Below are 17,610 nucleotides of genomic sequence, written 5' to 3'. Positions count from 1 at the left end.
GGCCAAACATGGGCTAAACAGACCGCATTATGGCCGTAAACGGGCTAGAGTTGACCATAACGGGCCATCGTTAATAGGCCGTATTTGATGACGCTATGAAAACAACCCAACGTATTAACGGACCACAAACGGGCCGACTGTAACCACGGGCTGAATTTGGCCCACAAGCAGAAAATGACAGTAATGGGCCATAAGTAAACGAATGCTGGAAATGAGCCCAAGAATAAATGGGCTCTAAGAAGGCCGAAAGATAACATGGGCTGGAAACGGCCCAACGGAATAACGGGCCGTTAATGGGTATAAAGCGATACACTGTTCATTACGGACCAGTTTCACCACGGGCCGTTAATGGGTGTAAAGTGATACAATGTTCATTACGGGCCAGTTTCACCATGGGCCGTTAATAGGCCAAGAGTTACAAAGGGCCTCATATGGGCCGAAAGACGTCATGGGCCATACATGGTCCAGAAGTGAAACCGGGCTGGAATCATATTGGATGGCCCAGATGACGCTACTGGGCCTAATTCGGATAGGGCGTAACGGGCCTTGGGTTAGCGGGCTGTAAATGGGCTACATGCGAATAGGCCGTTAACATGCTTTCCATGGGTCGGCCTGCCACCTTTTGACCAAGTCAAACGGGCCGGCCTTTTTATAGGAATGGGCCTCTGTTGGGCCGTGCCACGTGTCGACGTATCATATGCGCCTTCTGTCCAATGAGTGGATGACATCTGTCCCAAGGATGAGCCGACACGTGTTTCCTCCAGCCAATGATGATTTTACACATGGAAAATCCCCATTGGTTGGGGCTGTTAATGGGTTATCGGATCCAAAACCCGACCTGATAGCTTAACAGCGTTCCGTTACGGTGGATGCCACGTGTCTGTCACCCTTTTTTTTGACTGGTGACTGTAGGGGAAACCCCCCATAGCTTTCAAACTTTATTTCAAAAAAATAATGTAGAATATACAAAGATTACAAGGGGTAATCAGAAAATAAAACTAAAAACTAAAGATCTAGAGATACAAAACCTCAAGGAGGTAGAAAGGAAATCCACTTAAGAAGCTCTTCCTTGTACCTAGCCTTAACTCCGTGTTGCATTAGCAGAATATCATGAATAAAAGCACTCCTCCACTGGTTGAAACACTGCCTCTCATGCCTAAACACCTTTGCATTTCTGATTATCCATATGTTCTAGCAAGCAACAAAAACAACTTCAGTGAAAAAAGGCTTTGCAAAGTCCTGTTTAGCTTGCAAAACAATATCAGACATGTCATTCCCAGGTGACCATGTGATTTGCAAATAATTCCATATTCTGACACTGAAGTTGCATTCAAAAAACAGATGATTCCTGGTCTCTCTAGTCCTCAAGTGACAAAGGAGGCAATTAGCTCCATCATCCATATGCCAATGCCTTCTTTCCACCATGTCCTTGGTATTTAACCTGTCCATGATTAACATCCAAGCAAACACTTTGATTTTCATTGTGCAAGATGATTTCCATATCCACAGAAGGAGAGCGTTAAAGGACATGTTCGAATGCATAAGTGAGTAGAACATCTTGGGCTTAAAAGCATTACATGTCCCCTGCCAGAGCCAAAAATCCTTTGCCTCCAAATCTCTACTACAAGAGACCATAAGATTTTGCACTGTTAACAAATCCTGATATGCTTGTGCAGATAAAGGCAGATGAAACATGTTAACCATATCCTGAGATTGAAAGGCTTCATAGACAGTGATCCAGGGATCTTTCACATAGGAGAAAAGCCTAGGGAACCTAATCTGCAAAGGTTCAACTGAGTCACCAAACTTCCACTTGTCAGACCAAAACAGAGCAGTGTTCCCACAATTAACTTGAACCCAAGTTGTGTTCCTATAATGATCCATCAACTTACAAATATCCTTCCACCAAAAAGAACCACAACTGTCAGTACCCTGAGGCACCGAAGAATGATAATATGTGTCCCAAATAAGAGAGACCCAAGGTAAATCCCTCCTATTTAAGAAGTTATGCAAATGCTTGAGCAAAAGTGCCATGTTCTGCACCCCCAGGTCCAAAAATCCCAAACCACCTTTGCTCTTAGGCCTACAAATGATATCCCAAGCAACCAAGGATGGAGCTGGCTCATCCCTATGCTTTCTCCATAAACACTGCCTCTGAATTCTCTCCAGTTGCTTTAAAATTCCAGCAGGTGCCAGCAAACTACCAAGATAAAAAATTGGCATGGAGGACAGAGCAGAATTCAGGAACTGAAGTCTCTCCCCTTGATTAAGGAAAGAGGAACTAGCTGTCATCCTTCTCTCCATACAATCCACTAGTGGCATAAAATCCACCATTTTAGGCCTTGTAGTGCCAACAGGTAAGCCAAGATATGTGAAAGGAATTTTTCCCACTTGACAACCAAAAGCAGCAGCCAACTCAATGGTAGCATCCTCATCAACATTTATGGGCACCATAGAAGACTTGTGAAAGTTAACAACTAGCCCTATTGATCTTGAGAACACTTGCAGCATGTCCTTCAAAGCCAAGAGTTGTATTCTATCAGCTGGTAAGATAATGAGAGTATCATCAGCATATTGCACAATGGGATAATCCTGGTCATGGCATGGAATTGGCAACTTCAAAATTCCCCTCCTGAATATATCATTCACCACTGTTTGCAGAAGATCAGCAGCAATAACAAAGAGTAGAGGTGAGAGACAGTCTCCCTGTCTAACACCCTTTTTACAAAGAAACTGCCTACCAGGTACACCATTTAAAAGAACTGATGATGTCCCAGTGGAAAGAAGTTGCTTGACCCAGAGAATCCATTTCTGATTGAAGCCTTTATATTTTAGAATCTGCAAAATGGTTTCATGCTCAATTGAGTCAAAAGCCTTTTCAAAATCCAGCTTAAGAATCACAATAGGCCTCTTGGATTGATGGCACTGATGCAAATATTCCAGGGACCAGCCAATGCAGTCCTGGATAGTCCTGCTCTTTATAAAGCCATATTGGTTTTATGTATGCATGCCATAATTATCTTTTGAAACCTATTTGCAGCCTTCTTAGACAAAAACTTAAGACCCATCCCAGTCAAAGAAATTGGCCTATAATCACCAATCCCTTCAGGGTTCAATTTCTTAGGGATCAGGGTGATATAGGAGCCATTGATATTTTCCAAATTTGTAGTACCAGAATTAAAAGCCTCAGCCAACTCATAGAAATCTTGACAGATAATGTGCCAGCACTTTTTAAAGAACAATCCACTAAAACCATCAGGACCAGGGGCTTTGTCTATGGGCATATGCTTGACAGTGTCATCCATTTCCTCCTTAGTGAAAGGTGCAGTGAGAAGATCCAACCCTTCAAATGGCTTAAGCAGCTTGCTGAGATCAAAGCCCATGACAATTCCATTAGAGACTCCCATTCTATTCTTGAAACAGTTCCAAATGGTGCCCTCCATCTGAGAGTGATTAGAGACAATTGTCCCATCAGCGTCCTTCAAAGAAGCAATTGAATTTCTTCTATGCCTCTCAGTGGCCATAGCATGAAAGAATTTGGTATTCTCACCAGCAAGCTTAATATATCTAATTGTGCACCTCTTTTTCCAATAGACAAACTGAAGATGTAAGAGCTGCTCCACATGTAATTTGACTACCTTCCTGAAGTTAAATTCAGGTCTAAATAAAGGCCTTAGCTCCTCAAGACCATCAAGACACAAAATGACCTCATTGCATTTAGCTATCAAAATTTTCAGTTTGGAAATATTCAGTTGCCACTTCTTAAGAGCACCTCTTAAACTCTTAAACTTATCAGCAATCCTAGCAGTGATATGAGATTTATGAGATGTTTTCTGCCATGACTGTTGAACACATTCCATAAAACCATCAAGCTCAACCAGAAGTTCTCAAACCTAAAGATTTTAGATTTAGGGATAAAGGTTTTAATTGTGACTACACATGGCATATGATTAGAGGCTGATCTGGCCAGGGGCAAAACTTCAGTCATGGGATAAGAAGAAATCCAATCTGCAGAAGTGAAGAACCAATCCAACTGTTCCAAAAGTGGGCAATCTTGCATATTAGACCATGTGTAAAATCTTCCTTTGAGGGGCAGCTCAAGGAAACCCAAGTGGGCAATGATTTCATTGAAAATAAAGATATCATTCAGACCCCCCCTGGAAGATTCCTGTTCTCCAGTGATCTTATAAAATTAAAATCACCCACCAAAAGCCAATTATCATCCATAGGTATTTGCCGATTATAAAGCCATCTGACAAAAATATCTCTAGCTTCCCCTTGGCAAGGGCCATAAACCGAGACTAAGGACCATTTCTCATTATTCTACTTAGAAATAAACTAAACTATTATTGCAAAAGGCTTAATCTCAATCACATTGCCCCAAAAAATGGAGGAATTCCAAACAACCAAGATTCCCCTAGAAGCTCCCATAGAAGGAGAGAAAGCAAAGCTATCATAGCTTTTGGGGCAAAAGGATCTAATAGATCTAAAATCAAAAGAGCTGCACTTAGTTTCTTGGAAACAAGCCACAACACATTGTCTCTCATCCAGCTTCTTCCTGACAGCCCTTTGCCTTGCATCAGAGTTCAATCCTCTAACATTCCAGCATAGAACACTCCAGCTTTTACATGCATTACTCATTAAAACATATATGAGGAGATAATAAAGTCTGGTGGCACATAATGCCAGCAATAATAACATGAGTCCAACAAGACAAAATTAAAATATTACAGGGACCAAAATAAGACCATATCCCTGACCAATGAGGACCAAAATAAGACATGATCCACCCCCACCAACTAGTATGTCACTACACATTTGCACCATTTTTTGGAGTAGCAGAGGGATCAGCCATATGCTTCTCCATAGTACGGAGATCTTCAGCAATACCATGCTCCTTGCCAATCTGCTGTAGCTTGTTAATAGGAGTTGGAGGTGGAAGATCATCTACTTGCTCATCCTGCGGATTATTAGACACTGTGGCAGAGAAAGGCTTGGGCTTTGGCTTCCTCCTCTTGGACTGCATATGTAGCTCTTGGAAGACTGGCTTGAAGCCATCTCTCTGCAAAGACCCCCTGGTGCACCTCCTGACAGAAGTCTCCACAATTGGGGTTGGTGCCAATGTCTTCCTTGGCTTTCTGATTTTTCCTTTGTTCCTGTTCAGAAATATCCACAGACATTGCCAGAGGAGGAACATTCTCAGACTGAATTTCCTCTCTGTCAGAAGATTCCAAAGAAGGAAAAAGTGCCCTTGCCACAAGCCTATGCTCCTGCACAGATGTTTCATATGTCAACCTTGGCACCTCAAAAGCCAGATCCCAACTTCTCTTGGATAACATGGAAGACTTTATAGGCAGCACCTCAACAAGTTTGGTGAGCTGAAAGTTGAAGTCAGATTGCAGCAAGATCTCAAATTTTCTCCTCACAACCATCTCTGGTGGCAACTCAGGTCCAAAAAACACTTTGTTATCAGCAATGTTGGCAACTAGGAGCTCCTCAACAACAATAGGTTCATCAACAAAATGATCAGCAACAGGAGGGTTGTAGACCACCATGGCCCAGTCCTCAGGATTGTACACATGCTCCTCCACCACAGGTTGCTCCTGCCCAGCTGCAGGTTCAGCATTTTGCTCCACATCAAAAACCAGCACAAAGTTTGGCTGAATATTTTGCTCCACAGATACAGATAGATCATCAAAAAGATCCAAAGCCATGGACTGCTGCTCCACATCCACATTGTCCTGAGCAACCTCCTCATCCTCTCCCCAAACTGCATTGCCCCAATTGTTATCCCCCATGTCTGGGTGCTCAGGAGGAGGAGGTGTCACATCATTCCATCCCATAGCAGGGTGTGGGGGCAAAATGAAAGGAGGGAGCTCAGGAAAAGGCACGCCAGGCAGTGGATGTGGGTTTCCATTAATGGGCATCCAATCCTCATCATGCGGCATCTGTTCTACAAAGTTGGCGCCAAGGATGTAAATAGGGGCAGTCCATGGCACACATGCCCCACCCCAAGAAGCATAGTCATTAAAAACCACATCTTGTGGAACCAGAGCATCTTCAGGAAAGGAGGCAAAAACAAGGGTTCTGACTAAGTAGGGATCCTGGCTATTCCAATGATGAAACTTGCCAAAAGTATTTACTGCAGCCCTGATGTTATCCGTATTGTGCAGATCTAATGGGATGCCCAGCAGCATAATCAGCCCTTGACGAAAACCCTGAGCTCCTCGAAAACCCTCTCCCTCATCATGCTTCATAAAACGAACAAAGCGATCGTTTCCAAGGTGCCGCGGAGGTAACTAAAGAAGAGATAAACGCACCGCCAGATCTCTAACTCTAAACAAACCTACAACATTGATCCAAGGTTGCACTGACCGAACCTGATATCCATGAGCATCCAATCAGTCAGCCACTTCCTCGCGAGCAGCTCCAATCTCGTTGGCCTCCAGCAGTGGCATCACTTCAGCAAGCATGAAGTCCTCATGGCGACGCACAATGGGGACGTGCGGCGTCACATATGTGTGCGGCCACCACGCATCTCCAGCATCAATGATATGGTGGCCAGCAGGAACAAACCGCATTGGATCCAGCGAAAAGTTTGCCATGGAAGACGGTGGTGATGGTGGCTCTGGCGGCGGAGGTGGTGTCACTGGAGGAGATCCCGGAGGAGTTGAGGGGCCAAGGTGGATGGAATTGGGCGGAGAGGCTAGTGCAATGAAAGCAGAGGAGTCCAAGTTAGGTAGATATCCCGTCAGAGAGATATTCCCGGCTCCTGTAGCTTGAACCTTGGAAACTGGAACGACAACGGGTTTGGGTTTCCAAACCAAACCCAAATGCTTAGCAAAACAGGCACAATCCCGTCGTGAATGACCAACCCGAGAACAACCCAAGCACTTTAAAGTTGACGTGCACGCAAAAGAAAAATGTCCTTGCTTAAAACAGAGCTGACACGTAACGATTTCATCAACCATGTTATTGATCATTTCCTCAAACGAGGCCTCTGCTTGAGATGAACTAGGCACAACTGGGCCGGGCGAAGATGGGCCCAAACTAGACTGGTTCAAAGAGCCTGGGTTCCTGCCCGAACTAGACGGCGCAATTTCCGAGGCAAAACCCTCTGCAACAGAACGCTCTTGGATCACCGACGAGCTCACCGTGCCAAAAACGACCGGCGGCGAAGCTACGACCCAATTGAGATCAACCGGTGATGGCGGATGAATAACCACACGCTCCTTATCAGGAATCTCATAACCAGCACTCTCAGTGGCAGCAATGCAATCAGCAGATGCATGATATCTATACCCTTTGCACACATCATAATGTTGAAATGTAGCAAAAGATAAGTTCTTCTGAACATCAGATCTAGACTTAAAAGCTGATTTAGCAGGAGGCTTATGCATTGCAAGTAGACCCAAGGCCGCCCTTCGCTTGGAGGGGCTAACTAGAACCCATTCGGCATCACATTCTTTCTTCCAAATTTTGAACTCACGAAACCAATTCGGACCCCCATTACCCCACAGATGAAAATAACACTTGAATTGTGGGCAATAATAGGATCTAGTATCAACAATGTAAAAGCCAACATCTTTGCATGAGACATTAAAACTAAATACCTTGTCGGCAATGCATGTGACCCAAAGATCAATTGCAGATCCACCCAACACAGATTCAAGCGTTGCGGCCACAGAATCCTCAGAAAGCCTGAAATCATGTCTGCTGAAAGAAACCACTAGGGTGAAAGCCCCTCTATCATTCATAGGATGAACGGTGAGACCAGAAGCCTTGTAGATCTCATCTGCAAAAACTCTACCCTTGGATAAATCCAAGCCAAGAGTAGATCCAAGAGAGGAATCCATCTCCAATGATATGAGGAGAAAGATCTTGATGCGCCCGTGTCTGTCACGAAAGCACTTCTGTGACGCGCGATTTATCATCATGGAAGTGGACACTTTCATGATGATAATTTTGGTAATGTCATGGAACACTTCTACGACAACACAGGTATGACTATCTTGATTATGTCATAAAATCGTCATGGATGTACATGCATGACAAAAAACGTGACCTACTGTGACAAACACGTATCATCACGGAAGTGTATTTTTTGTAGTGCTAGCGGGATTTCAGGCAAGATGACTGTCACCCTGGATCTCACTACTATCATTGCTATGCTAGTTGTCTCGATGCTATCGCGGTCGCGCTTCCTACCACTTGCTTATCAAGCCTCCCAAATTTCCATGTCAACCTCTAACCTTTTTCACCCTTCCTAGCAAACCGTTGTTTGGCTATGTTACTGCTTTGCTCAGCCCCTCTTATAGCATTGCTAGTTGCAGGTGCAGTTGCAAGTTGTTCCATGTTGGAACATGGATATCATGGATATTTTGGGATATCACAATATCTCTTATTTAATTAATGCATCTATATACTTGGTAAAGGATGGAAGGCTCGGCCTTATCCTGGTGTTTTGTTCCACTATTGCTCCACTAGTTTCCGTCATACCGGTGTTATGTTCCTTGATTTTTGTGTCCCTAACACAGTGAGGGGTATGGGACCCTCTTAACAGTTTGCTTTGAATAAAATCTTCCAGCAAGGCCCAACATCGGTTTTCCATTTGCCTAATAACAACTAAAACTTAAATAGGGGATTTTCGCCGGCCCCCGAGTATTTTTTCAATCAAACCCCGGGCCAATGCTCCTCTGAGTGTTGGTCCAGCCTGGGCGATGTCCGGTGCTCCCTGGGAAACTAGGGTCTTAGCCAACCCGACGTCTTGCCCATCTGTTGTGCCCTGAGAACGAGATACGTGCGGCTCCTATCGGGATTTGTCGGCACACTGGGAGGTCTTGCTGGTTTTGTTTTACCATTGTCGAAATGTCTTGTGCACCAGGATCCCGAGTCTGATCGGATGTCCCACGATGGAGGATTGTCTCCGCGGATCGTGAGCTTACAATGGGATAAGTTGGGACACCCCTGCAGGGTTTAAACTTTCGAGAGCCGTGCCCGCGGTTATGTGGCAGATGGGAGTTTTTAATATCCGGTTGTAGAGAACTTGACACCAGACTCGAATTAAAATACCCAACCGCGTGTGTAACCGCGACGGTCTTTTTTCGAGTGGGCCGAGAAGAGAACACGATGGTGTTATGTTTGAACGTAAGTAGTTCAGGATCACTTCTTGATCGTTACTAGTTTGTGACCATTTGCGTAGCTTCTCATCTTATTCTTGTATTCGTAAGTTAGCCACCATATCATGCTTAGTCGTTGCTGCAACCTCACCACTTATCCTTTTCATACCCTTTAAGCTTTGCTAGTCTTGATACCCATGGTAATGGGATTGCTGAGTCCTCGTGGCTCACAGATTACTACAACAACAGTTGCAGGTGCAGGTATGCGATGATTTGACGTGAGAGCGATGTATGCTTGTCTTGGAGTTCTTCTTCTGCTTCTTCTTCATTCAGGGGTTAGGTACCTGGTCGGCTACCTGGGCTAGCAGGGTGGATGTCATTTGAGTTTCTGTTTGTGTTACATCCGTAGTCGGATGTTGCTCTTATGTATGATGTTGTTGTACTCTTGTGGCATTGTATGCCTTTTTATGTATCCCGAACTATTATGTAATGGTCTGATGTAATGATATCCACCTTGCAAAAGTGTCTTCAATATGCGCTTCTATCCTTGGCGGACCTTCGAGTTCCTTTAGGATAGGGTCACATATTGGGCGTGACAGGAGGACCGGGACGTGAGGGCTCGCCAGCTCGTCGAAGAGAGAAGCCGGGGCCTTCTCGGGCGTGCGTTCTCACGCGTATGCAACCACCTCCTCAACCTTGACCCTCACTTTGACTTCAATGATGTGCTAGCCCCCGTGCCCGGGATCATCCAGGACATTTTGGCCGGCTGGGTGGACGACCATGTGGATGACCTGGTCGCAGAGTTCGCTCCTGAGGACGACGCGGTTGTGATTGCGGCCGATGGAGGCAGTGTGGAAGATGACGACGAGGACGACGTTGGCAGCACATCCGGCTAGGCCTGCATCTCCCTTCTTGCTCTGACTTGTATGCAAAAACCGTCGGACACTACCCTGTGGGGCGTGAAAGCATTTTTTGAAGGGGGGGACCTTATAATGTATGAAATGGTGATATGCTTTTGAGATAGGATTTGGAACGTGCCGTCGTGAGCCCGGAGGCTCTTGAGCGGAGTAATTGCTGCGGCTTATCTTTGGTTCCGTAGGTCCTGACATCGCGTGAGTGTCCTTCTCCCTAGGAGCCTGCTGGCCCGCCCAAGAGGACCTTGCGAGGATTCCGATTGCCGGATTATGGCCAGGTGTGCGCGCGGTGGTCCGACGATGGTTGCATCCCTGACCCCCGGGGGGCCTCGGCGTTGCCTAGGCCAGCCTGAGCATGCTCGACGCGCGCATGCCCCACCCAGCCCCCACTCGTGGGGTGCTCGCAGGTGTGACCTTACTCTTTAAACGCGAACCAAAAGGCAAGAAATGATTACGAGTCAAGAAAGATTCCCCCTGTTTTTCTTTTGATAAACACACGAAACTCCAAATCTCATTCCAAAAGATGGCAAATTGGGCTACAAAAAAGAGGGCAAAAGCAAACAGCCGCGTCCGGCACCTAGCTAGTCTTCTCACTAGTGTAGATCTAACATTGGTACGCGTTGGTGCTATACAAACGGTTTTTAACCCCTTCCCACGATGATATTTGGAACAGTCACCAAGTGAGTGTGGGCGATAGGGGGGTCCTTCCCACACGACCCAGAAATCGTCGAGGATAGGCCCTCTTGGGACACCAAATGAGCTCGTGTGCGATCGAGCGAGGCATCGAAACCCAATCATTTCCGTAGGTATGTACATCCCACATGGTGAATCTCAGATAAACATTTCCGTCGGTATGTACATCCCACACGGTGAATCCAAGGAATACATTTCCATTCGTATGTATATCACACACAGTCAATCCAGGGAATACGTTTATGTTCATATGTATATCACACACAGTCAATCCAAGGAATACGTTTCCTTTCTTATATACGTCCCACACAGTCAATCCAAGGAAAACGTTTCCGTTGGTATGTACATCCCACAGAGTTTTATGTATACGCTCATGTGTGAAAGGTGTAACTATCACACACGCTATGCCTTGGTTAACTGTTTTCTTTTATGAACTACATCACAAACGATTTGATGTAGAAAACTGTGTGGCATTGGGCTATCTATCACAAGCGCTTTTACTACCAGAACCGTTTGCAAAGTTCCATGACCGTCTGTTCTCTTTTTACATCGCACATGATGTTTTCTTTCTAACCGTGTGCACATTATTTTATTAGCTCATGTATATTTTTATTTTTGCATGTAATTTATTATTCGAATTGGAAATTTTGAAATATGAAACGTGCAATTAAAATGCTTAGCACAATGGTTCAACAACGAATTCATAAATAAAATTTCCAGTACAATATGTTCAGTAATTACAGGATTAGGCAGCAATTAACTATGATGAACCACAATATTTAAAGGTGGTAAAGGTGAAGAAATAAGTGTAAATCATTTTGACTGCCGGCGGTGTTGAAGAAACGGAATGCCCATAATGTGCCTTCCTGCATGCCATAGGCACGGACCACTTTTGTCCAACCCCTTGTGACGATCGCCTGCCCATCCTTCACCACCTTCAGGGAGACTTCTAGAGTATTATCATGGTAGCATGAATTATATACTTTAACCTTAGTTGCCTCCACTCCGGTCATGTAGTTTGCAAGGTAATCATCAGTAAATAGCTTTTGAAACCACTGAAAGAGAAAATATCAGATATTGAGGTCTAATAGAGTAACTTGTTGTGGGCAGGGGGAAAGGTAACACATTACTTACCATCCTAAAGTTCACTGTTGTCTTGGACAAAGTGTAAATAAAGAGCTTAATTCCAATCACCCGTTTCTTTCGCCTAACAATCTTTCTTAGTTTCCTCACTTGACGCTTGTTCATGAATATCTCATTGCCCTATACGCAAAAGGGATCGAAGCGTGGATCAATACCGCTCATATATGTACCTACAAGCAACCAATAAATGTTAGAAGATAAACTGAGATTGCACAAATGATGTAAAATACAACTACCTATGTTCCTAAGTACAAGTATTTTTTTGAGATTTCAATATGAACCACATACGGATGTTTATAGAATTATAGATATAGTTTAGATTAGAATCTAGATTCACTCATTTTGCTCCTTATGTAGTCTATACTGGAATCTACAAAAATACTTATATTTAGGAATAGATGGTGTATAAGACGTGGGATGCAGCTAACCTCGACGGCAAACAACATCATCGCCCATTGTACCCATGTGTAAGTACATGGAAAGTCAATATTAACTACAACAGGGTTAACATCCACCAAAAATAGCAAATGGTAATAAAATGACAGTATCTGTAGTGATATCTTCATTGCGAAAGAGTAGCACGGTAGCAAAGGGACGGATTAAAAAATGGATACAACTGTTAATTGCAACAGGCTTAACAACATCCTAATTCATGTTTTGTAAGTTTGTCGCCATTGAAATACAACTCTTTAAAAATGGATACAACTGTTAATTGCAACAGGCTTAGTGGCCATTGAAACCGGTACTAATAAAAATGCAATTGGAAGAGTTAAACATCATAGGGCAGGTGCTGCCAGAGTAGATAATGGCCCAGTTGTCTATAAAAAGGTAGGGAAAATAGCTAAAACATGCTAGGCATGTTTACTACAACATGCTTAATACATCGACCGTACAAAACATAGCCATTAATTGCAACTGGTATTGGTAAGATTGAACTGGTGAGTACATACTTGGTAAGTCATGAGAGGTAGTTGCTGGGGCACTTCATCTTGGCCAGAGCTCGCCCAAAGTTAGCGGCGGTGGATGCGAGCTGTTCCTTCGGGTTAAATCATGGATCAGTGCCACTCACATGTGTACCTACAGGCAACCAGTAAATGGTAGAAGTTAAACTGCAATTGCACAAATGATGTGAAATACTGTAAGACATGGGATGGAGCTAACCTCGACGGCAAACAATAGCATCGGCGGTTATGACCCTTCGTAAGTACATGGACAGGTATGTTAAGTACAACAGGGTTAGCATCCACCAAAAATAGCAAATGCGCAGTATCTCTAGTATATCTTCATTGCGGAGAGTAGCATGGTAGCAAATGGACAGATTAAAAAAATGGATACAAGTGTTAATAGGCTTAACAACATCCTAAGTCATGTTTTGTAAGTTTGTAGCCATTGAAATACAACTGTTTAAAAATGGATTCAACTGTTAGTTGCAACAGGCTTAATAGACATTGAAACCGGTACTGATAAAAATGCAATTGGCATAGTTAAAAATCACAAGGCAGGTGCTGCCAGAGGAGAGAATGGCCCAGATGTCTAAAAAAAGGTAGGGAAAGTAGCAACAACGTGTTAGGCATGTTTACTAGAACATGCTTAATACATCGACCATACAGAACATAGGCATTAATTGGAACTCGTATTGGTAAGATTGAACTGATGAGTACATACTTGGTAAGTCCTGAGAGGTAGTTGTTGGGGCATTTCATCTTGGCCAGAGCCCGCCCAAAGTCAGCGACGGTGAGGGCGAGCTGTTCCTCCGGATCGAAGCGTGGATCAGTGCCACTGACATGTGTACCTACAGGCAACCAGTAAATGGTAGAAGTTAAACTGCAATTGCACAAATGATGCGAAATACTGTAAGACATGGGATGTAGCTAACCTCGACAGCAAACAACAACATCAGCCGTTATGACCCTGCGTAAGTACATGGATAGGCATGTTAAGTACAACAGGGTTAGCATCCACTAAAAATAGCAAAGGGGCAGCATTTCTAGTGATATCCTAATTCATGTATTGTAAGTTTGTTGCTGGTATTGGTGAAATTGAGCTGGACACGGATATTTGAACATCACACAGTGTGCAGTACTAAAATAAACAAGGCACGAACATGCTTAATACATCAAGCATACAAATCATAGCCGTTGCAAGTGGTATTGATAAGATTTAGCTGGTCAGATCTTACCTATTAAGTCCTGGGGGGTAGTCGCTAGGGGACTTCATGTGGGCCAGAGCCTGCACCATGTCGGCGGCAGCGGCGGAGGCGAGGTGTTCCTCCGGGTTAACACGCACATCAGCCATCACACCATGGACCGCCATCAGCTCCTGGCAGTGGGGATTTGGAGGCATGAGGATGTTTCGTAGGCGCCATTTAAGCAATCAGTCCGGGACCGTGATAGAGATCAATGGGTTACCTAACTGGATCCGAGCAGAACGTAGATGTGGTTGAAGCTGTGGTTGCGGCGGCCGTGGTTTGAGATGCCGGTAGGGGGAGGCGCGAGGGGGGATACTGAGGGCGGGGGTGTGGTTGGAGGAATAAATTCTGAAATCGCGCGCCTAATGAAAATTTCGCTGCGAAACTTGAAACTTGGGCGGGGGAAACACACAACACAGATGAAGCGCGTAAAATACTCGTGTGCGAGAAAAAAGGAAGTTGGTAGATCCCATCTCCAAAAAAATGTACACGTGTACTTGATTTTTTCGGTCAATGGTACGCCTGGTTTATTAGGAAACATCGCACATGTAACTGACTTATGGATCATTACGCAAAGAAACACATACGAGTACGGCATAGAAACCGTGTGTTTTGTGATCTTCTAATTATTAATGCAAAGAAACGCACACGGGCACACATGATAATCAATGCTCAAAGCCCTCAAAGGATGCTCTTACCGACATTGTACGTTAATACTACAAACTTAAAGTACTACTGGTAATTTGCTCTAATACTACAAACTTAAACTACTTCTCACATGCTACCATCGGGGCATGCTGGCCATATGTCGGCGTTCTCCTTCCCGGCCTTGTAGGCGGCAGCCCACCATGCTTCGATCTCCGCCAAGCTCTCCTCACCATGGCGTGCAGCCTCTTTTTTCTTGCGGCGGCGGGACTCTCTTTTCTTGACTGCTTTATGCCTTTTCCGCTCCTTCTGTGCGGCTTTGGCCACCTCTAGATCCACCACCCATTCGGCCATGGCAGCCTCAAAGTCCGCCCATGTAACTGTCTCGCCGTCTGCGGCGAGATGCCATCGCTTCCTTACCATGTGTGCGGTCGCGGGCGGCGAGGAACGCGGCGCAGCGGGATGCCATTGCTTCCTTACCAGTTACTGTGCGTCGCGGTGCCATGGACGATGCCTAGAGAGAGCTCTGGGACGAAGGGGCCGGGCAGACGTACAGTGTGGTGGTATTCAAGAGCTCAACGACAAACGACAACAGAAATTTGGCTTCCCTTACAATTTTGCCCATTCATTATCGCACACGGTTCATCTTCGTCGCTTCCGAAAATAGTGTGCGCTGAGCCTATTGTGTGTTGCGCTATGATTGGCCAGAACCCCAGCCACGCGAATCGCGCGTGTGCACCGTAGGATGCATCGCGATCGAATGGCAATCCACATCCCTCACATCACACCCGTTCACCTGTAGCTGGATTGGATTTATATGCGCTAAATGCCTAGAAAATGCACATAATCCCCTAAATATGGTAAATGAGCCCGGAAAAATGCCAAATTTGAACATGGTGATTTGCAGGGTGTATGTTTATCATAGAGAAAACTCCAGGGCAAAGAATGAAGAAAATTTGGATTCCCCTTCAATCTTGGTGATTTCCCTCTCGAAAGCATGGAACTTCTTTGGTGATGGTTCGATTTATGAAGGGCATGCATGACGACATAAGCCAAACCTTCTCAAATTTTTACCAAGGCATAGTGAGGTCATACCATGGGACACCATGCCAGGCGTCATGTTTTTCAAGCATTTGTTTCAATTTTTCTATAGTTGAAAACCCAATAAACAAACGTTTGTGGTTGACTATTGCCACACATTTCATCGAAATATCTGTCCCTTCCTTGTAAAAGGCATGAGAATTTACTAAATGGCACAAGCATGGTTTGTCGGATTTCGGGTTCTGGCAGACCCTTGAGGTTCGAACACTGGGGTGCACGTGGAGATTTCGCCCTCTACCTACCTGCACCCCACCGACTTGCTAGGATCTAAACTACGGAAGGAACAATGCAAGAGACACAGAGTTTATACTGGTTCAGGCCACCATTGCGGTGTAATACCCTACTCCAATGTGTGGTGTGGTGGATTGCCTCTTAGGCTGATGATGAACAATACAAGGAAGAACAACCTCGCGAGGGTCTGTTCTTGGCTGGGACGATGAACTTCTAGGGGGAGTTCAGTCGCTCTCTCTACTCGTTTCTTGGCGAGGATCCTGTTCGTGTCTAACTTGTGGTGGCTAGTCCTATTTATAGGCAAAGGCCCTGGGCCTCTCCCCAAATATTGAGCGGGAAGGGCGCCAACAATTGGCAATTTTGAAAGGGAACATCTGGTACACTTATCCTGACTAAAGTTGGTCCTCGCCTGTCAAAGGCTCTGGTGGTGACGCCTGCTTGGGCTCCACAATGACTTCCTTCCTGCCGTTGGGCTGGTCTTGGTCTTGTTGCACCGAAATGGATGCCTTTGCTTGATGCTCTCGCCTGCGCTTGCTCCCTTTGCACCAAAGAGGAAAGGAGGACACTGCGCGGGCTGGCACCCGACTGGCGTCCTTGGTCGTCATGGCTTGTGTCATGGGCACCTCGCGAGGTACCCCGCCTTGATCTCTCCGCCTCCTCGTGAGCCAGCCTGATGAGGTCGTGCCTGAGGAAGCTCCTTGTCATCCGCCCCGCAAGGCTTGCCCCCTCGCGAGGGTCTTGAGCTTGTGTTGATGAAGATGGGCCTTGCTGGGCCTCCCTTTGAGCCACGCCGCAGGCCACAGGCAGGCAAGTCTGGGGACCTCCGTTCCGAGAACGCAGACAGTAGCCCCTGGGCCCAAGGCGCGCCCGGACTTGGCCGAGCAGAGAGGCGAAAGGGCAAGTGCGAAGCGCCGCGGGCCCTAACAGCCTGCGGCCTTGGGCGCCGCGTGGCGGTTGATGGGACGCGGGCGTCTCCACTCCCCAACGACGCCTCGGCAACTGCACGAATTGACAAGTCCCTGCATGCAAAGCGGGTCATGATTACCTGCGATCGTGGAGGTCGACGGTTGGCCTCCTCTAGCTTTAAGTATGGCGCGGCGCGTGCCCTTCCAGTCTATCTCTTCTTGCTTCTCCTTCTTCCCGGTCCTTGCCTCGTCTTGCTGCAATGGCTACAATCCGCTGGTTCTCTGCGGCGGAGAAAGGAAAGGCTCCCCGAGAGGGTCCTGACCCGCTTCCGCCGAAGAAACGGCTCGCCCTCTGCCATTGGGGTGAGGGCGCCCATCAAGAAGTGTTGAGGACCTAGTGCGAGCGGCCACCACCAGGGTTCCCGCTTCCCTTGTACGCCCGCATCAAGGGCTCTAAAGAAGTCGATGCCGAACGCCATGGGCGGCGCCGCCGTCGGCGCCGGCGGGTCACAAAGGTGTGCGTCTTTCCCCCTGGAGTCCACGCCGAGGGCTCCTCCCGAGAGTTCGTGCTTCGCGCCGCCATGCCTCCTCAATCTTGCATTTGCCTTCCTCCTTTCTTCGCCTCCGTCATCCTGCAGGGGGAACTCCTGGGGCTCTGGCTGCAGCACGCC

The sequence above is a fragment of the Triticum aestivum genome, chromosome 5B (assembly GCF_018294505.1).
Source record: "Triticum aestivum cultivar Chinese Spring chromosome 5B, IWGSC CS RefSeq v2.1, whole genome shotgun sequence".
Lineage (NCBI taxonomy): Eukaryota > Viridiplantae > Streptophyta > Magnoliopsida > Poales > Poaceae > Triticum > Triticum aestivum.
The sequence above is the reverse complement of the archived record's forward strand: the minus strand, read 5'-3'. Positions refer to the sequence as shown.